Source organism: Cricetulus griseus (assembly GCF_003668045.3).
Source record: "Cricetulus griseus strain 17A/GY chromosome 1 unlocalized genomic scaffold, alternate assembly CriGri-PICRH-1.0 chr1_0, whole genome shotgun sequence".
NCBI lineage: Eukaryota > Metazoa > Chordata > Mammalia > Rodentia > Cricetidae > Cricetulus > Cricetulus griseus.
In genome coordinates this window covers 126,667,044-126,690,423 of record NW_023276806.1, presented here as the reverse complement: position 1 = coordinate 126,690,423, position 23,380 = coordinate 126,667,044, and the positions used below count along the sequence as shown (strand labels likewise).

Below are 23,380 nucleotides of genomic sequence, written 5' to 3'. Positions count from 1 at the left end.
ACAGCCCTGCCCAGGGACTGGCACTTTTCTGGGCCCCTTGGAACTTCTTAACAAATGCTTTAAAAATCCACCCTCTTGCTTCCTATACCCTCCCGGGCCCTGCTTTGAAGACAGTTTCCCCCATTAAACCAGTTAAAAAAAAAATCCTAAACAAAGTTACTTTCTTCGTGAGTCTGTTCCCAGCTTGCCTGTGGGTCAGCTGCGTGGTTCCAATGCCTCTAACTATAATTACAAGGTGAAATATTTCCTCGTGAGGCAACACAGCCATTTCTGTCTTTTAGGAAGTGAAATGTTGAGTACTAATCCATAATCAAACAAGGAGGGAAAATAGCTACTTAGCATATGCACAGAACAAAAACCCTAGCTCCAATTAGTAATGATATAAATTTGAGTCAGAATAGCCAATTTGCCAGCATGAAATTCCCCATTAGGAAAGTATCCCTCCTTTCCTGCTACAGGAGCTCCTTCGTGTTCAAATAATAGAGCACCTGAGAGGTCCAGCCTTCCCATTAATGCCTATAACTATGGCCATGTAGAGTTGTCACCTGCTTAAAGGGATGCAGCATTATCCCACAGGCTGACTAATACAAACATCACCATAACAGGGATAGCCAGAATATCCATACAGGGAGGACAGCACTCAGGGGAAAGGACCCTGGACTTGACCACGCTCTTAGAAGGCTTGATTGGCTGAGTCTGTCTGAACTTCCTCTCCTCGTCAGATGGGAAGGAATGGGTGGCTTGCAGATGTAGGAGGTGATTGGTAACAGGGACTGGGTGTCCTTTCCCTTTGACCCTAACTGTGAGCAGAATCTGCTTTGATGTCTTCTGTTAAATGAAATTCCTAGAAAAAAGGAAAAAACAAACAAACAAACAAAAAACATGCCACACTTACATTAAGTATTTCAAAAGGCTGATTGATTACCAAAACTTGAGTGATTGTGGGGATTGGAATGTTGCAAAGCCAAATTAATCCTGGCCTATTTTAAGCCCCGAAAAACCATTTATTGCCAAGCTCTGTACATGACCTCACATCTTCATGATTCTTTAGAAATGAACAGATAAGACCCCTTGCTTCCATCAACCCCAAAGTTAAGAATACCACAGGCAAGCATCCAAGGTCTAAAGCAGATGTTTCCTCATTTTACTGTAACCCAACTACCTGTTCCACCAACACATCTGAAAATGATTATGGGTTGTTTTCTTGGCGCTGTTGCTACAAAAGCTTTACAATACTTTACCATGCTGGGATGTGGTATTTAAGGGGAATTTGAATCTGTGTCCCTGGGCCACGGTCACTCATACTTAATCCCAGAATAAACTCTCTCACATTCCCTTTGAAGTGAAAGCTGTGTTTCTAGTGGTGACACTTGTCGGTTGTCACGTAGTGGGGGTGGGGTGTAAGCAGACCTGCATCATGTCTTAGTTATCCCATGCTTCAAAGAGAAGTTCTCCCTTCTCTGCCCTTTGGCATTGAAAAGGAACTTTCCTAACTACCATTATCTGTTACTGCAGAAATATTTCAGAGGCAGAGTGTTTATCTTGCTTCTTAGAATAAGGCTATCTTATGAATGCCGTCTTCAAAACCCAAGGCTTAAAGACAGGGAGCCCCTTGCCTTGTGTTTGAGGCATATAGTGATTGTACTCTGAATAGCAAAAGGGATTTCTTCCTTTGTTCCTGTGAGTGTAGAATTCATATTTATTATTTTATTCCTTCTAGTAAACGCCTGGCATATATAGTAGAGATATAGTCAATTAAAGATACTTTCAGACAAGAGACAGAATTTCAAGAATGAATGTAAAATATTGACATAAGACAAATGACATACATAAAGATAATTTAGAAACACTAAGAAACAAAAAGAAGGGAAAAACTAAATCTACATGTTAAGAAAATAAGCTAAATGAAAAAGATCAACAAAAAATGGCACTGAAAAAGAGGTGTCAAGGACAAATATTGGTGATGGAAATAATTGTAGAAGAGTCAAGAAAGTGCTGAGTTTAATAATTGCTTTAAGAAACCATAGAAGTGTACTAACAAGCCTTTTGGAATTTTCAGAGTGTGGGGTGTGGTTTTGGGATGGTGTGGGAGTTTATTTTTTTGGGGGGTGTTTTGTTTCATTTTTGTAGTGCTGGGAATTGAACTTAAGATCTTACCCATAGCAGGCAAGTGTGTTATCAACAGACCTGCATCAACCAGTAGCTTGTTGGAGCTTGGTGTGTGCAAAGTGTCATGTTGACTGCCAGAGCAGAGGCAGAGGACCTGGGTTCAAGTCCCAGAAACATTACTTCACTGCGGCAATTTCCTCAAAGCATCTGACTTCTCTAGTCCTTATTTCCCCAACCAAGGTGCATGTGTTATAGATTAAAAGTAGCAAATGAGATCATTCAACCAACTGGTGAAGATGACCAGGCTTAAACATCGTGGAAACAAAAACAAAGACTCAAGGAAACTGAAGCACCGTAGTAGCCTCAAAGGTTGGATCCATGGACCTGAATAGCAGCAATAGGTGCAAGCTGAGGACCTGTACCTGGGGAGAGACCCAATCCCTAGTGGTATTTAGGGCTCCACGTGGGTGTGGTGCACCCATACACTGCTTCAGCTTGACAGGTAACTGTATGGACAAAAGGCTGACATCTGCAGCCCTGGATAGATGCATTCTCTCTAGCTCATTTAGCTTACCAATTCTGTCATTCCTTAATGTTCTCATCTGCAAAGGAATAGCCAGCATGTACATTCTCCTCTTCTTCTGTGATTTTAGTCAGAGGAGGTAAAAGCGCATAATGGTTTGGATTTAAAAACTGATGATTGGGTGGCCTGAAAACAAAAGAACATTTAAAATTATCCCCTCTGCCACTCATAGGCACCATGGTGCTCACTCAGCCTTCCGTTCATTGGCTTGATTTCTTGATCAATTTAATTTCTATTTGACAATTAAGTCATTAGACTTTCCACAATCATAAATCACTCTCTTTTAAATGTATTTAACTCTAGAATGCCACCTTGGTTGTTATTACTATTATTTTTATTGGTGTGCTAGTCACTGTTTTATTACTATGAAGAGACACCATAACTGAAGCAATTCTTATAAAAGAAAGCATTTAAGTGGTGACTTGCTTATAGTTTCAGAGGTTTAGTTCATTATCATGTACCAGGGAGCATGGTGGCATGAGCTGAGTAGTAGCTGACTTTCACATCCCGAGCCACAGATAGAAAGAGAGAGAGAGAGAGAGAGAGAGAGAGAGAGAGAGAGAGAGAGACTGGGGTCTGGTGTGGGCTTTTGAGACTTCAAAGCCCACCCTCAGGGGCATGCTCTCCTCCAGCAAGCCCATACCTCCTAATCCTTCTACTTCTCACAAATACTTCCACTCCCTGGGGACCAGGCATTCAAATAGATGAGCCTATGGGACCATTCATATTCAAACCACAACTGGGTTAGCATACAAAATATTGGGTCTCATCATGGTGTCTCCATACACACATGCTATTATATTTTGCTCTCATTCCTTCCCCTCTCCAACTGTGTTCCCCCATCATTCCCCTCCAACAGGTTCTCTGTCTTCTCCCAGTTAGTCTCTCTCTACTTTCATAGCAAACTTACTCTATTACATCCCTATTTCTACCTTCCCACCTCCCTTAAGATCTCATTCTCACTCTCATGATCCTCTCTAGTTTTAATACCTACAAACATGTATAAACACACACCATATATATGTACATATATGCAATATATGTATTTTTAAATCTTGCTTCTGCATATGAGAGAAAACATGCAGCATTCCATGTCTGGCTCATTTTGCTTAACATAGTGATTCTAGTTATCTCCTTTTTTCTACAGATGCCACAATATCATTTCTCCTTATGACTTTGTAAAATTCCATTGTATATATGAGCCACATTTTTTTTTTCTTATCCGAGCTGGTTCCATTTCCTGTCTATTGTGAGTAGTGCAGCAATAAACACAGCTGTGCACATATGACTGTGATGTGTTGACTTGGAGTCCTTCAGAGTAGTATAGCTTGGTCATGTAGTAGCTTTATTTTCAGGTTTTGTTTTGTTTTGTTTCATTTCCATAGGGGTTGCCTAGTTTGCTCTCCTACTAGTGGAGTGAATAATGGTTCCTTTCTCCCATATCCTCACTGGCATTTGCCACTTGGTTTCCTGATGATAGCCATTCTGCCTGAGGTGAGTTGGAATCTCAAAGGAGTTTCAACATACATTTTCGTTTTGGCTAAGTATGTTAAAAAATTGTTGAACAAATATTTGTTGGCTATTCAAACTTCTTTTGAGAACTGGTTATTCAGTTCACCAGTCCTTCTATTGACTAGATGATTTGATGGTGTTGAATTTTTGAAATGCTTTATATGCCTTGGATATTAATCCCTTTTTAGTTGGCACAGATTGTTTTCTGTACTGTAGGCTCTTTGCTTTGCATAGTTTCAAAATACAATATTAAACAAGCTTCCTTTCAACTGAACTTGAGAAAAACAAAACAAAACCTCACTTGAAGAGAGTAATCACTGGATTCCACAGATGGAGTTTCCGAGGCATTTTAAATGGAACCATAGGTTTTCCTGCATATGCTGAAGCTTTGTCTTTTAGTGCCTTTCAAGTTCTTTCCATAATAGAAAATGTATTTTGCTTTTCCCAGGCTGTTTGCAAGATGAGGTTACAGGTGTTTGTCCTACACGCTCAGTTCCTCCACTTTAAATGTAGGTTGTTTTTCTGTCACAGTTTTTTGAAATGATATACTTTGTGAGAATTTTAGATTCATCAAAATACCTGGAAGCATTTCTTTTCATAGAAAGTGTTAGCTGTCTGCTTGTATGCTTTGAATGTAAAAGGCTGTGCCATATGCCACCGTATCTTTCAGATTTTGTCTAGGGGATGCTGAAAATGTGATAGGAAAACAAGGAGGTTCTGCCATCTACATATTGTACTTGTGACTCACCTAACAGCTAGGTGACTCAGCTGCCCCAGCTGTGGGTACCATGTAGCTAAATAACTGGATGGTGAGCTGAAGTGTTCATTCTCACCAGAACATTTTACTTTGTGTCTCCTTATCCATGGTGTCTGATGTGCATGTTGAATGGATATGCTTACAAACAGACAGAGTTCCTGAAACAACAGCCTTGAGCAATAGTTTCAAATAGGAAATTTGGGGTCAGCTATTTCCTTCATCTCTGGCTAGACATTTCTAACAATGAGTGACTCTTTTTGGTCTGTTCCAAAAATCCTCAGTGTCATGCCAGAGAAAGCTGGAAGAAGGGCCTCCTGCAATCCAGGGCCAAAAACTGATGACCGTGATGATAAATACAAATTGCTGGTACATGATACTCAGGCAGGAATGTAGCAAGGACTGAAAGAATGACAGAATATGGCAAAGTCTCCACTGATGGAATTTACATGATGCATCATGCTAAAGGCTGCATGTCTCACTGGATTCATACAATTTTATGATGCAAAAGCTGTCATCGCCACCTTATTTTATTTAAGCATGTAAGAACCTTGAGAAACACAAAGCAACAAGGATTGATATTCGTCTTTGGAGACAAACATTCAAAGCACACTGTTAATAGTAAGTCTAGAGCAGCTTGCTGGGTTGTAGCTAGCTAGCCTCCTCAAAGCAACTCTGAACACTTGCAATTCAAATCATCCCAGGCTGGGGATGTGTACTGATGGCACACCCTCCTGGCAACCTCACAGGTCAGAGTAATGATGGCAGCCAGCCCTGTCCCGATCCAAACTTTCATTACTTGAATTCTCACTCAATGTCTTATAGTCTTTGGGCAAAGTCAGTGAATGAGAGAGCCAAAGTTATCAGTCTTCAAAATCAAAATGCAGGCCATTTGAGCTACTCACACGGGCTAGGCATGATTTATAACACTTCAGGTCAAGATGACATGGTTCCTTATATTTTAGCAGTCTTGAACATAGTATTTAATGTGAGATTTATAAAATTAGGCCCTGGAACACCAAGGTAGACTGGTGTTACCCACCATGTTGGCCTGTTTAAGCTATTAAATTCTGGCTACAGCTACTTTAAATGTTCACTGTAGTACTGTGAACATTTCTATTAAATTCCATTTAAGGGGACATGTCTCTAAGATGAAGAAAAGAAATGCACACTTTTTTTGTCCTTGGAATGTGCTAGGTCATGACATATCACACAATGGTACCATGAGGCAGACAAATGAAAAAATTGAACACAGAAAACTTTTGAAAGCAAACAAGCAAATAATTGTCATCACAATTATTTCATTATGGCTGACAACAAAAAGACAAAGGAGACCGAAAGTCTCCCAGAATGACAGGACAGTTATAAAAGACTCATGAATACAAAGGGTATTTCTAAGAGGCAGAGACATTCTCACAGTACACAATGTACAGTAAATCCTCATTATGCTGATCACAGAGCTTCTTTTCCCCAAATAGTATGTAATTCAAAAACAATTCCCATTCCTTGGCTGCCTAGATGGTCCTATTGTTATTTTATTAAAATACAAGCTCATTTTAACCTAGCTAATTCAAAGTCAAATTTTACCAGCCTCTTACATGTTAACTAATGAGATTTTACTTCAACTCTGTTTGTCTCCTGGGCCCTAGCAACTCCCAAATTGCCCACAAGAAAGCGACTTGCCGTGTAAAAGGAAATCACTACATGGAATGGTAAGAACATATGTGAGAAAATACATGTTGAATATCTTTGTGAAATTCTGAATTCTCCTTGGTTTTTAAAATCTCCCCTTACATTTATATAATAAATTATAATCTGAACACATCCAAACTACATGGATTCTCAGAAAGGAGGAAGGTGGGAAAAGTGAGAAATGTTGTTTTTCATGGGAAACAAAAGCCCTGAGTACCTAACGACACTACCCTACTTCAATCCTCCCAGCTTGGGTCCTGGAGCCCTGGCTGGAGTGGGGGTTGGGAGGAGATAACAAAGAAAGGACAGACACATAGACACAACTGGAGTCAAATGCTGTGTGTGGGCTCTACTGGAGTGGCACCTACAACCTAAAACCTCGGCATATTTATTAGGAGCAGCATAAGGTTAGGGATGTGCTAGCCCTAGTAGGAGGTCCCTGGAGGCAAATAGTCTCAGACTGTAAATATCAGGGAGAAGTTTTTATACATACTGGTTACTCCCTCTAACTTGGATACCACCCCCCCACACACACACATCACCACCCCATCTTACCCCCACCTCCCCACCCCTACCCCCACCATTGCAATTCTTTCTGAGATTGAACCATTCCATGCTACAGGGAAGCATGTTGAGACAGAAAGTAAATAATTCAAAGACCTTCAGGAAGTCCCTGAAAGTGACCAGATTCTCTAGGTTCCCCCCTGCCCGGGAGTAAACAGTGAAGACTCCTAGGAGTCACTCCCAGATAAGCCAAATTATAAAGAAGACTCAAATAAGGCAAGCTGCAAAGAAGACTCTGAGACTAGCCACGCTGCCCCAAAGTAGCAGAGAATAGCCTAACTGCTTGGAAGCAACAAAGACCAGGTAGGAAAAGTTACTCTTGAACTGTTGAGCTGCCTGGAGGCTATGCAGTGTGTTCCAGATTCCCAGCTTTTGTGAGCTGTCACTCATGCTAGGGTGAGCTTTAGTGTCACAGCTGTCTTTGAGTCATGTGTACTCCTATAAATAACCCTTCACCCATTTCTGTAAGTAACCCTAATAAAACTCATTGGTTCATGAAGTTGGACTTTAGGATAGGGTATCCATATTTTGGTTTTTCATGCCTTCTCACACAATTCTCACTGCACTCAGGACCCCCAATAGCTCTCTCCTACCTAGAAAGCCCTCCAGATTCTCTGCAAACTTTTATACAGATGCCATGGGTTATTTTCAATTTCTGCATGGTTTTCCTCCTTTTAGAAATAAAAACATTCATAATTGAAAATACATTTCCTGAACAAGGTATGTCAAAAATTTATGAGATTTTCTTTCACAGATGTAGTTTCAGTGTGTACTCTAGGAAGGATGAATCTTCATTGGTCTGAAAGCCTCCTGTAGCACCTTACACACTGAATGAATACAAGAGCAGTCCATCCCTCAGTTGAAGACTGGGCCAAGAAAATTTGGCCCTGGTGGGGATTTATATTAACTACTCATCTTACTGTCTTTGACAGAATATCCACAAAAGCAGCTTCAGAGGTAGGGGGTTTTCTAATGCTGTACATCATGGCAGGGAAGGCAGGGTGGCAGTAATTTGGGGCAGCTGGTCACACTATGTCCACAGTCAGCAAGTGTTGGGGGATAATGCTAGTCCTCATCTTGTTTTCCTTCTTTATGTCCAGTTCAGGAACAGCCAGTCTGAAATGTCCTCAGAGGTGTGCCCAGAGCTATGTTTCCTAGGTCATGATTCCAAAGCCAGTGGAGCAGAGACAACAGTAAGAAAAAACATCACAGGATCGATGAGTAGACTTCTCTCATCTGAATAGAGTTCTTGCCTCTGGGACTAGGGATGGTGCCTATTGTGGAAACATAGACATTTGAAATTCAATCAGAAGTCAGCTGAGGATGCACACACACACACACACACACACACACACACACACACACACACACACACACCTATATGCATGCATACACATCTGGCCCAATGTAAACAAAGAGCTCTCTGGGAAGAATCAGATGGTGAGAACACTTGGGAGCTGTGTTCCATCTGTGCATTTGAGAAAGGTTTGAATACTACATTAGGTTGGAGGTTGAGATCTCAGTGATCAGCTTCTGAGACTTGCTGAATGGGAGCTCCCACCTCTTACCACTTAGAGCCTTCTGGTCTAGCCAGGAGAAACCTGGTTAGCTCTCCTAAGAGACAGACCCTTAAATGGCAGAGTTCTGCTGTCCTCCTTGCTTTTGGTAATTACTTCCAGCGTGTACATATTTCCCACTTGTCTACAAGATAGGTGCTGATTTCCAACTCTTTGTCAAGGGGGGCAGAAGTAGCATCGGGACATGAAACCTTGTATGGTGTCTTGGACAAGGCCCCACCTTTCCGGTGAAAATAAGACACTGGACTGAGTTGGCCTGAGGTCCCATCTTTTCTGATGCCCTATTGAAGCTTCCCTGGAAGCGAAGGGGCATATATAGCTTTAAGAAGACAAGTAGAGGCATGTGGGTGTATTTGCGTGTGTAGACAGAGTCATTGGTGATCTGCCTTGATAAAGCTACAGGTGTTCAACTTCCATTTATGTCTTTAGATAAATTCCCTGCTAAGTCTTAGTTCCTCATGGATCGCTGACTGTCTCACTTGGTTTGGGTGTAAACCAAAGGACATGATTTTTAGCCTGTGCTGAAATTTGTGCCTACACCAAAAGAAGTAATCGATACATGTTAGTCATTGTCATTCGTTCTCTATGGTACACCTCAAAGAGATTTACCAAACTCCTTCACAAGAAGACCCTGAACAGTGAAGCTCCATGGGCTGTTGAAGAAATGACGCTAATTACCTCATTTAAATTTCATCAAAGCTATACAGAGTTAAAATACTGTGATCCTCTTCCATTTTAAAGATAAAGAAACTGGTCAAATTGAAGACAAATACTCAATGACCAGCTCTCCAGGAAAGAAAAAAAAAAGTCTAGGTTGTGCTATGTTCTGTGGTATATATGGCCACAGTAGTTCAGCACAAGCTGCTGATACGGTGTTCCCGTTCCCAGATGGTATGCTGGGAAGAGCTGGGCTCAGTAGTCTCTCTGGACACACACAGTCCCAACAGACTGAGCATAGTGGGAAATAAATCACCAACTCTGAGCAACCCCCTGCACTTCTAGACAGTATGCCCCTGACTAGGCCCCCAGCTCTCAGCTCCACTCTATAATGCAAAAAGTGCTTCACATAAAAAACACCAAACTCAGAGACTGGGAACATGGCTCAGCAGTGAAGAATATGTACACCATACTGCTCTTGCAAAGGGTGAGAGTTCAGTTCTGACCACCCTCTTCAGGAAGTCCACAACCACCTGTAACTCCAGCCATAGGGGATCCAGTACCTTTCGCAGGCCTCCTGGGGCACCAAACTCATGCATGAACTCACTCACAGACAGCTAGTATGTGTAACTAAAGCACATGAATAAAAGCTAAGAACAACAAAACAAGCCCCCAAACTCAGCAGCTAAGTTCCAGTGTCAAAGCTTGACCAGAAGTCTGCATGGAGTTTTAACTCTGTATCCATGCTGGTTTTGTCAGGAGAAGAACAATTGCTTTATTTCCAAGACTTGCAATCTACTCTGTGCTGCAGCTAACAGAGTAATTCATCTGCAAACTACAATAATCATAATGTTACAAATCAGACATCCTTCATTTGTAAATTTAATCAGGTCTTCAACAATGTGTAGCTTTCCTGGTTAGTTAGCGAACTTTAAAATGTTCCAATTGCTACGTGCTGAAAATATATACTCTGTATTATCTTTTATTGAGTGTTTTGTGCAAATCAGGCTTCTCAGTTGACACTGTTAATTCACTGCCGGGAGCTTATTAATAGCATACACCCAGAAGAGTCTAAATCTCACTGGGCAGTTCCAACACATGGTAGAGCCAGATATACAGAGCCCTTTCTTCCTGTTCTTAATTTAGAATATTCATTGACTTGGCATTTTAAAATGTACTGGAGGACAAACAAATAAAAAGGTGCTCAATTTTCTACTTCTCTTTGGTGGCTAAAATACCATTTTGTGCACCATAAAGCAACTATTAGACTTTATTCCTAGATAACACAAGTGTATCAAGCAAGCTGTTCAAACAGAAGAATCCACCCCAAAACCAAGGGTTTTTCTGCCTCTAAGAAGCTGTCTGATGCAATGCTGGCCAGGGCTGGGGGCTGCTGGTACTCCCTAAGCAATCTGTTATCAGGAAGGTCAAAGCCAAGGCACAGGAAGCCTGCGGTGCCCTAGCTGGCCATCCTCAGCCTTGCAAGTGTAAGTAAACAAAAGACAAATTGAGACAGAAGTAAAAAAGTACAAAACAACTTGTACCTTCTATTTTCTGTGTTACATTAACTCCCTTGCAACCTTGGGCAGAGTAGCACTAACATGCTAACACTGTTTCCTTGAACTCAAGACCCAGCGACAGACACACTTGTGTATACATTAACGACTCTAGTTAAATGGCAGGCTTTCCCCAAAAGGGCCATGGTTGACCTAAAGAAGAATTTGCCTAAACATGGGTTTGAAAGGACTGTCCCAGCAGACAGGTTTTAATAGAAGGATGTCTCTGCCATGATTGAAATAACACCACAAGCACAAGCCACCAGAAACATCAACTTCAATTCTCATCCCCTCTTTACCTTGGCCCTCACCTCCATGTAACACTAAAACAGCAATTCTCCATAGTACTGTTGTCTACTCTGCCCCCTCTTCATTTTTATACTAAAGTAGGCTATCTCTGACTGGGTCCCTGACTCAGTTTGCTTCTTAGTCACTGTCTCTTAATGTCAGAAACTCTATCATCAACAAGCTTGTCTTGTGCGCACAGGGCCAAGAACAGGATACATTAGTGGCAATCACTGAGTATTTGTCAGAGTCTATTTTTTTGAAGGCAAATTGGAAGAGGGTGTTTCAAGGTTCAGAGTCATTCCAGAACCTGGCTGTATGGAGATATCTCTGTTCTTCTGCATCATTGGTGGTTTCTCTGTGGCTGGAAATGAGCTCTGGTCTTCCTGAGGCTGAGTGATCTGACAGAAGCAAGCTCCCAGGTATGTTTTTGAAACATCTGTGGAGATGTGGCAGGTTGAGTTCATCTCCTACTCACTCTTTTGAGCTTGATTTACTGTTAATATCTCAACACAAGAAAAATATATGAGAAAGACACTGCTGGAGCCGGGCGTTGGTGGCGCACGCCTTTAATCCCAGCCCTCGGGAGGCAGAGGCAGGTGGATCTCTGTGAGTTCGAGACCATCCTGGTCTACAAGACTAGTTCCAGGAAAGCCTCTAAAGCCACAGAAAAACCCTGTCTCGAAAAACAAAAAGAAAGAAAAGAAAAGAGAAAGACACTGCTAGAAGCCTTGTCTTAAAACAGTGAAAACAGAGAATAGGGTGGTTTTCCAGATGATGCAACCTCCCGGTTTGTAAACAGAAATGCTCATTTTAGCCTTGACAGCAAGCACTGCAAAGTGACTTCTGAGTGACTTGAGAGACCAATTCATAATTCCATTACTTAACAAGGACACTTATGGAGAATGGGGATGTAGAAATGTATCCTTGATACAATGATTCCTGAGCACTTAACCATCCTTCTATGCACAGTTGTAAGTACTATTCCTAGGTTCTTTATTATTCTCACAGGAGAGTATCTGAGATGAGCTCACCTGTGACCCCTATTCTACAGATTCAGAATTGAAGCATATTACAAACTAGCTATAGGTCTCGAAGCTCATACATTGGTAAAGCCAAGACTCAGGTCCAGATTTATATGACCATAGAGCCATGTGATGATGTCTGTGAGGGATTATCTCAAACAAGTTTTTTTTTTTAAGATTTGTTTATTTTTAATTTTATGTATATTTTATGTATATGTGCATGTGTCTGTGTGTGGGAATGAATACTGGAAAGTGCAAATGCCTGTGAAGGCAGAAGATGTTGGATCTCCCAGAGCTGGGGTTACAGGAGGTTGTGAACTCCCCAAGATGGGTGCTGGGAATGAAACCCACATCCTCAGGAACAACAGCATGTGTTCTTAACTTCTGAGCCATCTTCCCAGTCCTTGTCTTAAGTCAGTTGATGTGGGAAGACCTGGCCCATTGTAGGTGGCACCATTCCCTAGGCAGAGGTCGCTGAATGGCATAAGAGTGGAGAAACCAAGGTGAGCACAAACACATGAGCAGATAAACATGAATGCACTCATTTCTCTCTACTCTTGGCTGTAGATGTGGTATGACTCAAAGTTTAAAGCCCCTGCCTTGATTTCCTTACAATGACAAGTTGTAACCTGAAATTGTAAGCTGAAATAAATCCCATTATCACAGCAACAGAAATGAAGCGAGGACAGGTTTCAAGCCCGTGTTTATTGCGCATTGCCATTACCCAAGAGGAGTGACAAAGAAGTGTAGGGAGACACCGTAACCACGACTCTTAAGGGTGTGTACTGACTTCAATCAAGTTGAGGATTTCAACCTAAATCTTCAATCAAGGAAATCCCATCTAACATGGACTGGATATAACCGGTTAGAGACTTTCACTATACTAACATTTTTCCCCACAGGACCCCACAAGGCTACCATCGTCCCATTTCAGCAGGAAGTAACTTGGAGGATGCTACGCCCCCGTTCCCCATTATTGTCTATTAGGGTAGTGTAAGCCTGGTTAGGAATGACCTTCCTATTGTTTAGGGTTGGGATTGGAAGGAGGTGTTCAGGTTTGGACACCTCTTTCAGATGATTTTAGGGTTTAGCTGAAATAGACATAGTTAGGATGTGACATAAGCAGATTATTGTATCTTCTTGTATTTCACCTTTATGATTGTTAATTTTGGATATTTTACACTATTAAGTTTTAATCCTCTTTTAGACTAAAGGGGGAATTGTAGGAAGATACCGTAACCACACCTCCTAAGGGCTGGCTACAGGTGTGGTCAAGGTGAGGTCAGAGTGACGCGGCATGGGCTCTTAAGGGACCACGAGCACATGGGACACCGCTTCCCCTTCGGCTGGCCCTTCTCTCTGACCTCCCTGCCTTGCTGCCCCTGGGCATGCTCTGGCTTGCGTTTGGCTGGTATTTATCTGAATAAAGGTATCTTGAATCTACAAGTGTTTCCCTTCAAAGAAGAGCTTGAGTATGTGTGTTCAGAAGTGACTACCATGAGGGTGGAGAGCAACCACCTATCCAGCAAAACCAAAGCCTTGGCCTAGACAGGAATACAGAAGAGGGACCACAGCAACCTTCATGGAGGGTGAGTGGTTAAACTAATCCCAGGTATGTTAAACAAAAGGGCTGGAAGGGGACAAGTCTCCCAACCAAGTGGAATAACGAAGGCCAAGGCTCTAGGGAGCTGAAGCCCAGAGGGAGTGTCTGTGAGTCTAACTCATGTGGACCTGACAGAAACAAGACTCTGTTTTGTTCCTCACTGTTTCTTGTATTTACAGCAAGTCTCAAAAATACACAGGAAAAACCCAAAAACATTTCACTTGGAAAACACAAGTAGAAAACAAGCTTTGGATGTCCTTGAAAGTCTGAGTTTAGCTAGTCTTCTGTTTGCAGTACAAGATTATGAAATGTCACACTATTGAGAAAGGGGCATGATCTGCAGTTTACATTAACTAGGAAGTTACTCAAAGGACAAGCTGGCTCATGGAGACATGAGGGCAGGGGTCAGATGAAGACAGGGGTCATAGGAGGACAGATGAAGTCAGAAGATTATAAATCACCCAAGCAAGAAGGAATGAGGTTTAGACATTGAGATGAGGGGAGGACATGGGTTGCCAAAAGTAGATGCCCAGAGGAGAAAGTGTACTGTCCCTTCTCAGCTCACCTGCAGACAACAGAAAATCCTTATAGGGACTCAGATCTCCCTGCACATAAACAGCACCTTGACAGAAGAGGACACAGTTACCCAATCATACTAACACTTCATTAAATGACTAAGTAGTATGTAATCCCAGACATCTGCCTAGAAATTCTCTAATATGCATCTTCTTGGCAAGAAAGACCAAACATTCTGATTTTGGATTGAGCTTTTGTTCTTTGGCTAAAGGCATTGAGTTTTGACACACACAGCCAAGATCTCTATCTTTAAATTATCACCCAAGTAATTTTTCACAAGCCATTAGTGTCTGTTTCAACTTTCAGCCCTGGCTAGAACTCCACCCATATGGAGTCCAAGTCTGGATAGTGACAATACTTTTCTCATTCTGACCTGTGGGGCTGCCATTGTACTTCCAGAATTCCATGGAAGGCCCTCACTGTACTTGGCCTAGAGAAAAAAAATCTCAACAAAAAATTTCACACCAATTGTGTGAGTAGTAATAGGACTATGACCAAGTACTGGGACTAGAAGGAACCAAGCACTAGGAGCCTCCCTTCTGTTCTATTTCAGCTAGAATGTAGAGTCTGGGAGAATTTGATTTGCACATATTCAGGGCTCTTTCTCTGTGGGCTCCACCATTAGTAATGTTCCTCCCTACTGGGGCAGACACTGCATAAGATCTTCAAAGTGCCCTGTTCTTGAAAGCAAAGGCTAGTTGTCTACACACCCAGGAGATGAACATCTCTGGGTAGGGATTAAGGCCACAGTGCTTTCATTGTGATGCCAAATACATTGGCATGGGAATGTCTGAATATGCCCCTGGTTTTAAGCACAATGATTTTTAGGGTAGTGCCATTGGTGCTCAGAAGGTGACATTGTATTACAGCTGAGGCAGTTTGGCACATTTCCTCTCACCTGTGGCTCCCCATTCTCAATGCCACCATTCTTCACCACTGTCAACCCACAAATAGGACGTGCAGAATCCTCAACAAACGCACCATTTTCCCTTCAGGAAACAGCTCAGCTGTCTCCATCCTCTTGTCTCTCAGGACCTGTGTTCTCTTTTGCCCAGATTTTCTGAAAATCAGACAAGGCTCACCTAGCAGAACTGTGCCCAGGCTTGCTGACCACAGAGGCAACTTCCTCTGCACAGACACCTGAAGTCCAGCCATCTTTGTTTTAGCTGAGTTACATGATTCTTTAGAAACAAACCTAACTAACAGCATGCCTATTGATTCTCCTTCCCAGGATCGCTTGAAATGTTTTCCTTCCTTGGTGGCTGGCAGCTAGGTGCTCCCTATGGGACGCAGGTGAGGAAAAGACCATGGACTGCACCTTGCCTGGGCTACCTCTCTCCTTCCTGGGCTTCACTTTGCCAACTCAGTCTCAGAGTAAACTAATGTTGAGTCCAAATTCTGAACCCCAAAATCAAGAGACCCAATCCAATGCAAAAGCAAAGAGTGTTTTATTAACAAGTTGACTGTGTTAACTGAAATCCTCCATCTGTTTGACACAGCAGGTGGAGTGAGAAGGACCCAGAGGAACTGAAGGGCAGGGAATTTATTGCGGTAGAGCAAGGGGAGTGTCTGGGGTCCACAACAGTCTCAGGATTGGTACACTTCTGAGTTTGGGTGACCTGTCCTGGGTTGATTAGCAGATAGGCCCTCCCATGGCAGTTGCTATGCTCTGCACTCCACTGTTACTGTAAAGCACATCCAGCGCTCACCAACTAACTTCTAATTGGTTCCTTGCCACGTGGAGGGTATCTGGCTTCCTAGTGACTGAAAGGTTGGGCAAGGTCAGGAAGCTCAGCACATGCTGCTGAGTCAGAGGCCTACCTCTTGCTGGGTCTTTTCTGCAGCCTGTCATAGCTGCCAAAGCAGGGAGCTAGATGAGGGTCTGGTCCCTTCACTAAGACATTGTAAATCTCTATCAAGACTCTGGTATCTTTTGAAATAAATCAGTCACCAACGGTATGTACCTCAAATTTAATTGACTGGTGATCCATGTTACAAGAGGTCAGAAAGGGATTTTTCAAAAAAGATTGAATGGCTTCAATCATTTTCATTGCCTTTCTTTTAACCCACTTGACTTTTTAAGAATAACTTTTAAACTGTTCTCCTTAAACACCAAGGATAATGATAACTTAAATAAAAGAAGAATATTGATCTATGATTGCCTCATAAAAGATTTCAGGTGATTTGTATATCAAGGAGAAAGAAGGTGCTTTAAAGGTAAAAAGGTACAGGAGAGATGGATTATTAGTTAAGAGTGTACACCACTCTTGCAGTGGACCTGCATTCAGTTCCCTGGTACCAATGCCAGGCAGCTTCCAACCTCTTATAGCTCTTGCTGCAGAGGATCTGACACCCTGACACCTGTGGACTCCATAAGCACTTACACACACACACACACACACACACACACACACACCACACACACACACATGTGTGCTCACACACCCACTCCATACAAATATACATATATATTGTGAATGAAATCCATGAAAATAAGTCTTTAAATCAATACATAAACTATAAAGGGAGTCCAGCTTATGTATGTCCAATAATTCTTCATTTTGTCTTCCCTATTTGGGATGAAGAAAACAAGAGAGACCTTAGCTTAGAGGCAGGACTAGGAGAGTTAAAGCCAGCACACACACACACACACACACACACACACACACAAGCCTCAGCTCACATCCAAAAGGAAATAAGAGTTTATTGTGGAGCTATATGTGAATGATTATAGCCTGAGAATATGGATTCAGTTTTCCCTAAAAAGGCATGCTCCCCCGTGGAAGTGGTATGTGGGATTTTGCTTGTAGAAAACTTTAAAAGTCCAGCTTCTAAAATTTTCTTTCAGGGTTCAAAAGAAGGAAAAATAAATAAGCGAGGGAACTAGAATCTGAGAGAAAAAAGGAATTGACTCACACACAGTTGCTCCTCTGCATGTTCTTTATTCTTCTTCTGCTCTCTTTTTCTCTTGCTGTTCTGTTTCTGTTTCTATCTCTCCATTTCTTTGTCCCTCCAGTTCTTGTCTTCCCTTACTTCTTGGGGTACAGGTATATATATATATATATATATATATATATATATATATATATATGTTTGCAAGAGTAATTCTTTTTACAATACAATGTAAGGTTTGAGTTTCTCAGGGTCAGTAAGGCAGATAACATTTACTCACAGAGAAATAAACTAACACTGATAGGAGAAACTTTTGGCATCAATTGCTTAGGGTTGTAGGTCAAAGAGAGGATCTAGATTTAATTTGCACAAAAAACAAGACATTCTAGTGCTCTAGACTCAGTGGCAGCCTAGGCCTTCAGGAAAGTTTACTTTTCCCTGAGGATGAGCAAAGGGCCTAATTACCTTTGTCTTTTGGGGGAAACAGGAGGGAGTAGTAAATCACTGAGCTAAATCTTGAGTTAATACAACAAGAAGTTTGAGAATCTTTTATTGCAGGGTTAATTTAGGTTATGGCTTCTCTATTTGCCAGTGAGGTAAAGCCAAGGGCATGCTTGTTTTTTCTATCTATCTAGGCAGCTATGAATCAGCAACTTTAGACAGGTAGTAATTCTATGTCCTTGGATTTTTTTATGGGTTTATTCTTTTTTATTTTAAATTTTTTATCTTAATTAGAAAGATTATTTTATATATCAATCCCAAGTCAGTCTCTCTCCCCTCCTTCCCTGCCACCCCCAACTAACACCCTATCTATCCCATACCCTTTCTGCTCCCAAGGGAGGGTGAGGCCTTCCATAGGGGCTCTTAAGAGTCTGTCATATCCTTTGGGATAAGGCCTAGGCCCACCCCCTTGTGTCTAGGCTCAGGGAGTATCCCTCCATGTGGGATGGGCTCCCAAAGTCCATTCCTATGCTAAGGATAAGTACTGATCCACTACAAAGGGCCCCATAGATTTCTGAGGTCTCCTCACTGACACCCACATTCAGAGGGTCTGAATCAGTCCCATGTTGGTTTCCCAGCTATCAGTCTTGGAACCAAGAGCTCTCCCTTGTTCAGGTCAGCTGTTTCTGTGGGTTTCACCAGCCTGGTCTTGACCCCTTTGCTCATCAGTCTTCCTTCTCTGCAACTGGATTTCAGTTCAGTTCAAGGTTTAGCTGTGGGGGTCTGCTTCTACTTCCACCAGCTGCTAGATGAAGGCTATAGGATGGCATATAAGTTAGTCATCAGTCTCATTATCAGGGGAGGGCATTTAAGGTAGCCTCTCCTCTGTTGCTTAGATTGTTAGTTGGTGTCATCTTTGTAGCTCTCCAGACATTTCCCTAGTGCCTGATTTCTCTTTAAACCTATAATGTCTCCCTCTACTATAGTATCTCTTATTGGGCTGGAAAGATGGCTCAGCCATTAAAGGCTAGGCTCACAACCAAAAATATAAGTATCCTTGGATATTTGGGTTGTCTTAGATGGGATGCTTTTGCCTGAGCCCTAAACACTGACCAAATGCCTGTCAATACAGATAATTGCAGAAAGGCAGTTTTCTGCAATTGCAATGGAGAGGGGAACAAGAACCTGATAGTGGGAAACAGGCATCACACATAGCTAAGGAATATAATCAGTAAACTAGGACCTGTTAATGGAGAACAGGTATTTACACATAGCTAGGTAGTGTAATCAGTAAAACTCCAAATTCATGGGAGAAATTTGTTTTCAGTAAATAATCAGATGGTGCTAAACTGAGAAGTAAGCCGCAAGTTTGTGACAGATAAGAATAACCTACAGGAAGAATCTAACAAGACACAGCCAATTCATTCACAAGATTGTAATGCCAGGTACAGCTTCTGTTCTGGTTTCATCCATCAGAAGAATCCTTAATTCTTCTGAGCTATCTTGTGATGCAAAGGCTGTATAATTCCTGTGTGATCTTGTGGCTTGTAGCATTTGCTGGTTACATAACAATGTCATTTGTGAAGGCAGTTACCAAAAGTGGGAAGAGGTAGGCAAGTTTCAGAAAAACACAGAGAACTTGTCTATACATTGCAAAACTATCTTGTGACAGCCTTAGCCTCTAGTTTTATGGAAGCTAGTGATTTGTGCAGATGACATCTTCAGGATTTTGATAATCAGACAGGGAGTGGGTAATGAATGGCTTTCATTGGAACCCAAAAAAAGCCCAAGATAATTTGATCCCTATATTTTAACACTACAAAATCACAAAGGTTGGTCATTTGGCCTTGTAGAATCATTAGCATGGAGTTGGTGATGGACTTTTTCTTTCTTCCTCCCTCCCCCTCTTTCTCTCTTTCTTCTCTTTTTTCTGAGAACTTCAGTTCACACATTGACATCACCCTCCCAAAGCACTGAGCCAATTCCATCTGATCACAGCCTTCAACAGTGAGGAAATTCATCCGCCTCCCACACCACTGCCAACTGTAGGTTCATCTTTATCTTCACCACTCCTTAGATGGAAGAAAAACACTTCCTACCATGCTTGCTGAGAAGCACAATGATCAATCATCCATCTCATTTTCAGTGTGCACATATGGGACACAAGTGCTATGTGATGAACTGGAAAGGAGATTTGTAGCCAGAGACTGAATGCATAGACTTCTACCTCCTCTGCCTACAGTAGTCCAACAGGCAAGTCAAAGATGGGGACATGGACCACTGGACTGCAAGGAGGGTTAAGAGAGATGAATAACTGCTTCTGCAAGACTGAGGATGACAGAGGCTATGTGGAAACAGCCCAATGCTGTCCCATTTTTTTAATTTTTTTCCTTAGTTTAGAACTGTCACCTTTCAAACTTAAAGATGCACATTAATAGTCAGGCTCTTGGGTCACTCAGGGGATTTTAGAACAAAAAGGGCCATATGCTGAAACCAGAGTCGAGTTCCTAGAAAACATTAGAGGAACCAAAGACCAGTATGCTCTCCCCAAACTTCTTATGTCTCCTTACACTGAGTGCATGACTGAAAGAGAAGAGTTTCTGGAAATATCTCAGGACACATTTGGACATTGTGGATTGGATCCCATGGGAGTTAACAATGAACCTACTGCCCTAAGATGCCCCAGTGTGTTCACTTTGTGCTTAGGATGGAGAATATCAGCTTCAACAGCTCCAAAATGGATACATGCAAAACAGTTGGAGAAGCAAGGGTTTCCTGCTACAGCAATGAGAGCTTTGGTGTCCCATTGATTATGGAAAGGCTCTGATCATGACAGGCCTCAGATGTCTGTACTTCCTTGGTTTTCACCATTGATGATGCAGTCTGTCAATGGCAACTCTCCACTTGTTTTCTGCCATGTACTGGATTGAGCCATTCTGCTGACGAACAACTCCAGCTGCTTTTAAGGAAAACATCATCCCATTTTATTCTTACACAACACATAATTAACATTCTAGGACATGAACTTGTGTGAGCCATAGCCTCACCAGTGTTGACTGAGTTCCTTCCATGTACTAGGCAGACGCTGGACATTGGAAAAATAAGTCCTTGTTCCTTGTGAATCCCAGTCAGAGTAGGTGTCAAGGAAATAAATTAAGCATTTAACCATATGAGAGGACATCTGTGTACAACAAAACAGTCTGATAATCCTGGTGTGGGTGTCGGCATCTCCACCTGGAAGACAGAGAAAAAGACATTTGAACAAAACTTTGTAATAGTGAATGATAAGAATATAATACTCTCTCTAGAATTCTCCATGTATAGAACCCAGTATCAGGTTACTAAAGGTAAAGCATTTTCATTTTCGTTGTTAGTGTTTAGTTTGTTTTCTTCTTATCTTTCCTTTTTAGTTTGCTTGTTTTGACTTCATTTTTCTGAGTAACACCTAAGAAAGCTGTAAATTATTTCTTAGTCAGTCTTACCTTGCCCTTGAGTTTAGTTGAGGTCAAGTTAAAAACATTTCTCATCTCATTCTCTAGCTACTAAAGTTAAAAAAAATGAGATCTTATAAAGTGGCAAACTGATATTTAATAAAAAGCCTAATGCATAAAACTGCTGAAGTGTTTGAAAAATACAAAGGGTTTATGGTAATATGTATCAAATCACATCCAGGATGGAAGTCTTGAAATGTTAATAGAATTGACTACAAATCCATAAGAAATTAACCTTAAGTTTATAGACATGGAAATGATAATTGGGTTGAATCAGCAAATATTTATTTGAGGGTCTCACTATGCAGCTCTAACTAGCCTGGAACTCACTGTGTAGACCAAGCAGATTTCAGAATCAAGAGAGCCCCACCAACATGCTGATATTAAATGAGTGTGACACATGCCCAGTTAAAATCAGGAGATTTTTGAAACCAGTATATTTCAGGTTATTGGACTGACATATACACACTGTCCATGGATTATGGTCATTTGGTGACTATGCCAGAGAGCCTGTTTAGGTTTTGAGACCTTAACTGTGATACTTCCTAGAGGATAAACTTTGGGTAAAAATTATGAGAAATTATGTAATATGACAAACCAATCCTCAACTGTATCTGAACCTACAAAACTTTGAGAAACTATCTCATATGCCTTAGGATTTATCATGCCACATGACTTTGAAATAAATGTCATTGATCATTTAGGTTTATATGTGAAAAACTGATAAAAGAAAATTAAATCAAATGCTTTTAGCAGAAACTAAACGTATTCTGTCACTGATGTTTCCATTGTCAGCCTGTGTATTGTAGATCACCCCAAGGAGTTCTGTTCTGAAATGGTGCCTAAATTGTATTATGATTCAGGTAATTCTAGAAAAACATTTTCCAGAAGCAAAACCAGAATCACAGGAATTTCAGAATTGTTACAGATAAACCTCACGTTAAACTACATCTATCTTAAAATCAAGAGAAAGAGATTGTTGGTCAGCCATCCTCATAGAGCTAAAACTGGCTGACTTGATGGGTTCTTTTGTTGGCAACTTAGTGAGAGAAAGCTGCTTATCAGGAGATTTATGTGTCCATAAACTAAATGTCATGTATACATAAATACAATTTAGTCCAGGTTTGCCCCAATCACCTGGTGGTTGCTTATGACACAGAACTAATCTCTAATGGGTTCCCAAATATCCTTTGCAAACAGGAAAGACAGGTTTATGGGAATAAATTACCTCCTGCTTCAGAGCTTAGCCCTGTCCAAGTGGGTTCAAAAACCTAATTGTCTCTCCGGTTGCTTCTATAACTCAGAGGTCTAGTGAGGGAAGCATTCTGCCTTGGCTTATTATGCCACCACTGATTAAAATATGTTGGATGGAGACCTGTGGAAACAGCTCATCACAAGCTTGAGGGTCTGAGTTCAGTACATCAGTACCCTAGAACCCATGAAAACAAACAAACAAACAAAAAAGACACAGTGACATGAAACTCTAATCCTACCATTGGGGACATGGAAATGAAGTGATCTCCAACGCTTACAGGACAGTCAAACTAGCCAAGTCAGTGGGTAATAGGTTGAGTGAGAGAGGCCTTGGCTCAGAAAAAAAGATAGAGGACAATTGTGGTGGTTTGACTAGGAATGGCAGCCACAGGCTCAGATATTTGAATACTTAGTCATTAGGAAGAAATGCTACTTAACAGGGATTAGGAGACGTGTCCCTGTTGGAGTAGATGTAGCTTTGTTGGTGGAAGTGTCTCATTGGAGGTGTGATTTGAGGTTTCAAATACCCAAACCAGGCCCAATGTCTCTCTTCCTGCTTCCTGTGGATCCGAATGTACAACTCTGGGCTCTTTCTCCACCACCATGTCTGCCTGACTGCCACCATGTTCTCTGCCACAAGGATAATGGACTAAACCTCTGAACCTGTAAGCAAGCCCCAATTAAATGTTTTCTTTTATAAGAGTTGCAGTGGTCATGGTGTTTCTTCACATCAATAAATCACTGAATAAACAATAATCCAGGAAGATTTAGATATATGATTTCTACTTCTGTCCTGCATATGAGCACAT

The 23,380-nt window shown here is 41.5% G+C and overlaps 2 long non-coding RNA genes across 3 annotated transcripts; both read left to right on the top strand.

Annotated features, from left to right (window-relative positions):
* The first annotated feature begins 3,965 nt into the window (after nucleotides 1-3,965).
* On the top strand, nucleotides 3,966-13,170 carry LOC118239585. Of its 2 annotated transcripts, none has more exons than XR_004772143.1 (4): nucleotides 3,966-4,186; nucleotides 6,608-6,670; nucleotides 11,555-11,711; nucleotides 12,981-13,170. It is a non-coding gene; the product is annotated as an uncharacterized LOC118239585 (long non-coding RNA). The 2 variants fall into 2 exon arrangements; XR_004772142.1 differs by having other exon boundaries at nucleotides 7,969-11,711.
* Nucleotides 13,171-13,534: 364 nt separating this feature from the next.
* LOC107978479 lies at nucleotides 13,535-22,379 on the top strand. Its single transcript, XR_003480465.2, has 3 exons — nucleotides 13,535-13,903; nucleotides 15,725-15,786; nucleotides 19,770-22,379. It is a non-coding gene; the product is annotated as an uncharacterized LOC107978479 (long non-coding RNA).
* The last annotated feature ends 1,001 nt before the right edge of the window (nucleotides 22,380-23,380 follow it).